At 45.0% G+C, this 8,981-nt stretch overlaps 1 long non-coding RNA gene across 1 annotated transcript; it reads right to left on the bottom strand.

The window, feature by feature from the left end:
• Window positions 1–1,295: 1,295 nt before the first annotated feature.
• Window positions 1,296–8,728, bottom strand: LOC129057582 (uncharacterized). Its single transcript, XR_008522220.2, has 3 exons — window positions 8,437–8,728; window positions 7,433–7,661; window positions 1,296–1,422 (listed from the first exon to the last, which is right to left on the bottom strand). It is a non-coding gene; the product is annotated as an uncharacterized LOC129057582 (long non-coding RNA).
• Between the last annotated feature and the right edge of the window lie 253 nt (window positions 8,729–8,981).

The following is an 8,981-nucleotide window of genomic DNA, read 5'->3' as shown; positions in this document are numbered from 1 at the left end:
AACTGGCTTCCATTTAATTTACTTCATGTAAAGACAATTTTTTTTCAGCTTGCCCTCTATTCTATCTCTCTAGCAAGCATCTAACATGTCCCTACGTCTGAACCACATACTTCAGAGGCACTCAGAGCTAGAGGGAACGTAGACAGGCTTGCTTCTAGCCCATGCCTCCATTCCCCATGTGTAGACAGGCTTGCTTCTAGCCCATGCCTCCATTCCCCATGTGTAGACAGGCTTGCTTCTAGCCCATGCCTCCATTCCCCATGTGTAGACAGGCTTGCTTCTAGCCCATGCCTCCATTCCCCATGTGTAGACAGGCTTCCTTCTAGCCCATGCCGCCATTCCCCATGTGTAGACAGGCTTGCTTCTAGCCCATGCCTCCATTCCCCATGTGTAGACAGGCTTGCTTCTAGCCCATGCCTCCATTCCCCATGTGTAGACAGGCTTGCTTCTAGCCCATGCCTCCATTCCCCATGTGTAGACAGGCTTGCTTCTAGCCCATGCCTCCATTCCCCATGTGTAGACAGGCTTGCTTCTAGCCCATGCCTCCATTCCCCATGTGTAGACAGGCTTCCTTCTAGCCCATGCCTCCATTCCCCATGTGTAGACAGGCTTGCTTCTAGCCCATGCCTCCATTCCCCATGTGTAGACAGGCTTGCTTCTAGCCCATGCCTCCATTCCCCATGTGTAGACAGGCTTGCTTCTAGCCCATGCCTCCATTCCCCATGTGTAGACAGGCTTCCTTCTAGCCCATGCCTCCATTCCCCATGTGTAGACAGGCTTGCTTCTAGCCCATGCCTCCATTCCCCATGTGTAGACAGGATTGCTTCTAGCCCATGCCTACATTCCCCATGTGTAGACAGGCTTGCTTCTAGCCCATGCCTCCATTCCCCATGTGTAGACAGGCTTGCTTCTAGCCCATGCCTCCATTCCGCATGTGTAGACAGGCTTGCTTCTAGCCCATGCCTCCATTCCCCATGTGTAGACAGACTTGCTTCTAGCCCATGCCTCCATTCCCCATGTGTAGACAGGCTTGCTTCTAGCCCATGCCTCCATTCCCCATGTGTAGACAGGCTTGCTTCTAGCCCATGCCTCCATTCTCCATGTGCGAGGAAAGGACATGCCTGAACTTGCACCCAGGGGGAGATGGGCCAGGGACTAGAACCTAGGTCCCCTTCCTGGACCAAGTTTTCTTGCAGGTCGTCCCACCACCACCCTATCATTTTGGTATAAATGTGGCCACAAACTACTTTTAAAAATTATTTTTAAATTTTTTATCTTTATTTTATTTTATTTTTGTGGAGACAGGGTCTCATTATGTTGCCCAGGCTGGTCTTCATCTCCTGGTCTCAGGCAATCCTCTTGCCTCGGCCTCCCCAAGTCCTGGAATTACAGGTGAGATCCACCACACCAAGCTGCAAGAAACTATTCCTCACAGGAAATAAGAACACAGAAAATTAGCAAATGAAAAGAAAAAGCCACTTGTAACTCTATCACCCAGAAGTAACCATTGTTGATTACAATACATATTCCTGTATTTCCTTTTTGTTTTTTTTTTTTTTTTGAGATAGAGTCTTGCTCAGTCACCAGGCTGGAGTGCAGTGGCATGGTCTCGGCTCACTGCAACCTGCGCCTCCCAGGTTCAAGCAATTCCCCTGCCTCAGCCTCCTGAGTAGCTGGGACTACAGGTGTGTGCCACCATGCCCGGCTAAATTTTTGTATTTTAGTAGAGACAGGGTTTCACCATGTTGGCCAGGCTGGTCTCAAACTCCTGACCTCATGATCCACCTGCCTCAGCCTCCCAGAGTGCTGGGATTACAGGCATGAGCCACCACACCCAGCCCATATTCCTCTATTTCTAAAAGCTACATTTTAGAATTTAAATTAGAGTTATGCTAATCATCCACTTTGTATCCATTTCAGAAAAATTAATAATATATTTGTGAAAACTTCTCATATCATTCACCTTCTACAATAGAACTGTTAACAGTAGGAAAATAATCCTAGTAGCTAATTCGATCGAAGGCCTCATACATATCAGGGAATTTTCTAAGGCCTGTGCTTCTCATCTTAGCCCCACTTTGTGGATGAGGATGTAGAGGCACAGAAATGCTAAGTACTTGCCCAGGGTGCACCGCTGGCAAGGCCCAGGCAGCCTGGCTTGAAAATCTGGGTTCTCAGCCTGTCTGCACCTCTTACCTAGGCATGTCATCCAACCACTGTGGATAGCTAGGATGCTTGTAATTCTCACTCCAGTTAACAACACTGTTCCCAATGACTTTATATGGACATGTTTGTATAAATTTCTGACTATTTTTGTAGCACAAATTCCTAGAACTGCAATTGTCAAACTGACCATTTTGAAGAGTTTTGTTACGCGTGTGCCAAATTCTCCACTCTGAGACATGAAGAGCTTGAGAATGTCTCTGTCACTCACTCCTCTGGGTTGGGAAAGCACAACTTGTCACTTTTGCAATTGTCCCTAAGATTAATGAAAAGATGCTGTGATGGTTAATAATTAGGTGTCAACTTGATTGGATTGAGGGTTGCCTAGATGGCTGGTGAAGTATTGTTTCTGGGTGTGTCTGGGAGGGTGTTGTCAGAGGAGATTGACATTTGAGTGGGTGAACTGGGAGCAGAAGACCCTCCCTCAATGTGCGTTGGCACCACCCAATCGGCTGCCAGCATGGCTGGCACAAAGCAAGCAGAAGAAAGTGGCATGGTTTTGCTTGCTGAATCTTCCAGCTTCCTTCTTCTTCCAGTGCCGGACACTTGCTTCTGCTCTTCCTGCCTTTGGACATCAGATTCCAGCTTCTTTGTCCTTTGGACTCTGGGGCTTGCATCCGTGGCTTGCCAGGGGCTCCTGGGCATTTGGCCACAGACTGAAGGCTGCATTGTCAGCTTCCCTGGTTTTGAGGCTTTGGTACTCAGACTAAGCCACTACTGGCTCCTCTTTCCCCAGCTTGCAGATGGCCTATCCTGGGACTTTGCCTTGTAATCATGTGAGCCAATTCTCCCTAATAAATTCCTTCTCATATATACATATATCCTATTTGTTCTGTCCCTCTGGAGAATCCTGATTAATACAGATGTTCTCACTAACCAGTTCTACAAGAAGCTGGATCCTCATCTTTTCAGCAAACCTCCTTCATTCAACAGATATCTCAGGCCAGGCACTAGGAACATGAAGACCAAAGCATAAACCTTGTAAACAAATGGATGCACTAGACTAGAGTGTTTCCATCAGTGGAGGGTTTTCCTGTGTCACTCTTCATGCAGGTATATCGTCTTACCCTCTTAGGTAGATATTCTCATTTTCCAGATGAGAAATCTGAGGCTTGAAGAGCGTGACTTGACAGGGTGCCCACTGGAAAGAAGCGATATCCAGACCCCAGGTATCTGACTCCCATACTTCCTGGGCTCTTAACTATTGCTCCTACTGCCAGGGACAGCGGACACAGGATGGAAGCAGGGACAGGGGCCGAGGCAGAGGCAGAAATGAAGTGAGTATCTGTGAGTTGCTGGCAGGACAGGCAGAGGGAACCATTTAGGCAATTGTCCTGGGCTCAGCATGAACTGGCAGGCTCTGGGCCTGAAATGTGGGGGGTGAGTGTGGAGGGAGAGTAGCCACAAGGGAAGAATCTGGAGGGGAGATCAGGTCATCAGTGGTTGGGTTATGGCTGTCTCTCTGGATGTCAGTCTAGTGAAAAGCTCATTTTACTAGACTGCAGCCTCTGCAATTCCCCTCGATCACATTTGTGTGTGAACACAGGTATGCCGGGGATAGTGGTGGTTGTTCAAGTTGCATGGATCTATTGCAGTAGTCTGGGTGAGAAACTGCTTCTGGTTGCTCCACTTTCACTTTCCTTCCTGATGAGGTCATCTCTCACTTGGAGGTAAGGTGACCAACTCAGCCCGGGTTGCCTGGGACATTCTGCTTTTAGCACTAAATGTTCTGCATCCCGGGAAACCCCTCAGTTCAAAGCTATTTGGGGGACAATCATTTTGGGGGCCAGGAAGCAGAGCAGCCAGTTTCAGAGGGGCATGGGTCTGGGTCAGTGCAGTTGCAGCCAAGAACAAAGGGATTAGTCTCAAGTCAGTCAAATCTGGATGGAATCCAGGGATGGGGGTAGGCGTTGAATGTGAAATCCGTGCGTCAAGCTTCATGAGGGCAGACTTGGGTCTGCTAGTCCTCAGCTGCCTCAGCAGTGCTCCGCAAAGTGTAACACATCGGAGCTGCCTAACTCAGGGCTGAAAGGGACCAAAAGAGATTGTTGCATTCAGATCGATTTTGATTTTCACAGCTGCTTCATGTCTGCTCACTGGGTCCACATGATTCCTAGTAAAGCCTTTTTCAGTTTTCCATGGTTGCTATGACACCTCAAGTGACCTCCCGTTTAGCCCTGAGTTCTATGAAGGTGTAATGTACCTTGCAGCAGTAAACACCCTCAAGTGGCAAGTGCATAGAAAAATAAATTTTGCAATGGGCCAGAAAATGAAGCCTCAGTCTACTCTTGTGTGTGTCTGGTCCCCTGCTCACAGTAAATAGGAACACACATATTTTGGTTTGAATTAAACTCTGGGAAAATTTGCAGCATTTATGAAAAATGTGGGAAATGTGAGTGGATGCAGCGTGGCTATTTGCCTGGGCCAACTCTGCCCCAGCCAATGATCTGAGGAAGGAAAAAGGGTTACTTAGCACAGCAGCAACACTTGTTCCATGGCCTTCACTTCCTCCCTGAGTATCCCCAAAGCAGCCCCTTCCTTGGTTGTGCTCTAGAAATACAGAATAAGTAAACATCCAGGTGTCCTTGATGGAAAGATGAATAACTTTCCACTCTGAATGGGGAAGGGGCCAAGCTGGCCCTGTGGTGCTGCTGCCCAGAGAACAGTGGAGGAGACAGGGATCTCTTAACTGTTTCAAATACAGGAGGGATTGATACTTAATTTTTTTTGAAAAAAAATTTTCTTTTTGAGACACAGTCCCACTCTGTTGCCCAGGCTGGAGTGCAGTGGCACCATCTCGGCTCACTGCAACCTCTGCCTCCTGGGTTCAAGCAATTCTCGTGCCTCAGCCTCCTGAGTAGCTGGAACTACAGGTGCCCGCCACCATGCCCGGCTAATTTTTGTATTTTTAGTAGAGATAGGGTTTCGCCGTGTTGGCCAGGATGATCTCGATCTCCTGACCTCAGGTGATCTGCCTACCTCAGCCTCCCAAAATGCTGGGATTACAGGTGTGAGCCACCGTGCCCAGCCTGATATTTAATTTTGAACTTCCATGTTGTATTGGAAATAAAGCATTAAATTGTTAATTCTTGCTTCTCTATTCACCCGTGACCTTAAGGTGTTAGGGTCTGTGGATGAATCAACCATTTGGACTCTTACATCTGCTCCTTTATGTGCAGAAACACAGGGAGGGAGTCAAGCCAAGTGCGGCTCCCCTACTTGGCCAATGTGAATAGTAAAGTGCTGTGTGAGTGGAAAAGCGGTTAGATTTCCTAACTTTACTACACTGGGATTTCCCAGGAAAGCACAGGCTGGAAGAATGATGTAATGGGTATATTTTACATATGTTTTCGATAAGCATGCCTGTGTGGGCCATTCATGGAAAAACCCTTCCCATCAAGTCACACCACCTGGGACAGAGTCTGGCGGTACCAGCAGTGCCCCAGTCCCCGTAGTCTCCTGTTTCAGTCGTTAAAAGGCGATTTTGACTCTCCCTTTGTAGAAATCATACAGCTTGTGTATCTGATCAGAAGGTCAACAACACAATCATCTGATGTTAGGCTAGAGGTAAAAACAGCGGGCTCTGGGGTTCCTGGAGGAAGGAATTGCCAATCTCGCCTGAGAGAACTGGTAAGAACCCTCCTCCATTCCCTGAAACTGAAACATGAAAAGAAGCTCAGTCCAGCTGTTCTTAATCAAGGCTGGGACTTGTCAAGTGTCATGAGTAGCCTGCCCAGACAGAAATGAGTGGGGGAGATGGTTTTCTTAGTTTGGACCAATTCTGGCATCATAGTTTTGATCACAGTTGTCTGTTGGAGTGAACTTGGCAGAGAAATATAGTAAGTCTGTAGAAACTCAGTCAGGATGGAATGCACAGTCTTCAATGGGGAATTTTATAAAGACCACAAAATAGCTCAGTTAAGACTGACTAACCCCATACAATGGCAGAAGAACGACATAGTTTCATTTATTCCACAAATATTTACTGAGTGTCTGCCCCAGGCCAGGCACTGTCGGCACTGAGGAGACAATGGTGTACAGTGTGGCTGCAGCCCCTGGGCTCAAAGGCTTGTATTTTAGACAGAAAGACCCACAACTAAACAGTCCATGACACAAATGTGGAAAAAGCGCGGTGGAAAGGGAAACTCAGGGTTGCACAGCCGACACACGCCTACCTGGTCTCGGTTCAGCAGAAGATAGCCCTTGAGCAAATGGCTATTGGAAGATTTGTTTTTAAAAAATTACTTGTGGTAAGACCATGTAACATTAGATCTACCCTCTTAATAAGTTTTTGAGTGTTTGCTACAGTATAGTGAACCACAGGCAGAATGCTGTACAGCAGATCTCGAGAACTTACTCATCTTGCCTAATTGAAACTTTATACCCATCAAGTCACAACTTCCTATGTCCTTCTTCCCCCAGCTCCTGGCAACTACCATTCTACTTTCTGCTTATAAGAGTTTGACTATTTTAGATACCTTTTTAAGTGACATCATGCAGTATTTGTCCTGTATATGTCACTTGTTATAATTTCCTCGCTTTCATCCATGTTGTTGCATATGGCAGGATTTCCTTCTTTTTAAGGCTTAACAATATTCCATTGTCCATATATACCCTATTGTCTTTATCCATTCACCTGTTGATGGATATTTAGTTTGTTTCCACATGTTGGCTATTGCGAATAATGCTACAGTAAACATGGGAGTGCAAATATCTCTTTGAGATCCTAATTCTACTTCTTTTGGATAAATACCCAGAAGTGAGATTGCTGGACCATAAACTAGTTCTATTTCTAATTTTGTGAGGAATTAAGATACTGTTTTCCATAGTGGCTTCATCATTTTATGTTCTCACTAATAGTGTAAAAGGGCTCTAATTTCTCCAATGCTTACCTTTTGTGTTTTTTGGGGGGGATAGGGGTGGGGGTGGGGGCGTGTAATAGCCCTCCTAACTAGTGTGATGTGACATTTCATTGTGGTTTTAATTTGCGTTTTCCTGATGATTAGTGATGTTGAGCATCTTTTCATGTACTGTTTGGCCATTTGTATGCCTTCGTTAAAGAAATGACTACTCAAGTGCTTAGTCCATTTTTAAATTGGGTTATTTCATTTTTTTACTATTGAGTTATATGAATTCCTTATAAATTTTGAATATTAACCCCTTGTCAGATATATAGTTTGCAAATATATTTTCCCATTCCATAGGTTACCTTTTCACTCTGTGAATTGTTCCATTGCTATGCAGAACAGCATTCCCATTTTCCCATTCCACAGGTTACTTTTTCACTCAGTTAATTGTTCCGTTGCTGTGTTCTGTTTTTGTTTTTGTGTACTGTGCTTTTGGCATCATATCCAATAAATCATTGCCAATACCAATATAATGAAGGCTCCTCTCTATGTTTTCTCCTGGGAGTTTTACAGTTTAAGTCTTTAATCCACCTTGAGATCATTAAAAAAAAAACTTTATCAAGGAAAAATTTACAAAAAATACAACTTACCAACTTTAAGTGAACAGCTCCATGAGTTTTGACAGTTGATTGTAAATACTGTCACAGTCAAGATGTAGAACTTGCCCACCACCCCCAAAAGTCAGCCTTGTGAGCCTTTGCTGTCAATCCTGACCTCACACCCCCAGTTTTAGATGACCACAGATCTATTTTCTATGATCAAAGATTCGATTTGTGCTTTCTAGAGTTTAATATAAATGGAATAATATATAATATATTCTTTTATGTCTGGGGTCTTTTCCTCAACATGACGTTTTTGACATTCATCAATGTTGTTGAATGTGTTAGTGGCTCATTCCTCTTGATTGCTGAGTAGTATTTTACTGTATGAATATTCCATACTTTAGTTATTTGTCTTTGGATGGACATTTGAGTTGTTTCTACTTGTAGGCTATTATGTATAAAACTGCTATAAATATTCATGTATAAGTCTTTGTATAAACACGTTTTATTTTTCTTAGGTAAATACCTAGAGCACAATGCTGGGTGTTAGGGTAAGTGTCTGTTTAACTTTATAAGAAACTGCCCAACTATTTTCCAAAATGCTTGTGTCATTTTATGCCCCACCATAGCTGTAGGGCAGTTCCAATTGTTCCATCTCTCGGTTATCTAAAGCTGCATAACAAATTACTACACATGTAGAGACTTGAAAGAACATGCTTTATGACCCACAGTTTCTGCAGGTCAGGAATCTTGGCATGGGTTACCTGGGCCCAAGGTTTCAGAGTCTTTCATGAGGCTGCAATTAAGGGCAAGACTCATCTGAGGCTGGAGCGAAGGATTCACTCCCAAGCTCTTGGGATTGTTTTCAGGATTCACTTCCTTGTGCACTGTTGGAACTCAGCTCCTTGCCAGATGTTGCCTGGTGGTCACACTCAATTCTTTGTTTCATGGGGTGCTGCATAATGTAGCCTACTTCATCACACCCAGCGAGGGAGACAGTCATTAGAGAGAGTGGGCTGGCAAGACGGAAGTTACGGTCTTCTGTGATGTAAACACGGAAGTGACGTCCAATCCCCTTCACCATATTCTATTGGTTAGAAGCAAGTCATAGGTCCCACCCATACTCAAGGGGAGGGACGCCACAAGGACGGGAGTACCAGGAAGGGGGATTACTGGGGACCATGCATCCTCCACCTTTTTTTAATTTTAGCCTTTCTGGTGGTCGTGTGCTGCCATGCTGCAACTTTAATTTGCATTTTCCTGATTGCTAATATGTTGAGCATCTTTTCACAAGCTTATTTGCCATTTG

Source organism: Pongo abelii, chromosome 12 (assembly GCF_028885655.2).
Source record: "Pongo abelii isolate AG06213 chromosome 12, NHGRI_mPonAbe1-v2.0_pri, whole genome shotgun sequence".
Lineage (NCBI taxonomy): Eukaryota > Metazoa > Chordata > Mammalia > Primates > Hominidae > Pongo > Pongo abelii.
The sequence above is the reverse complement of the archived record's forward strand: the minus strand, read 5'-3'. Positions and strand labels throughout refer to the sequence as shown.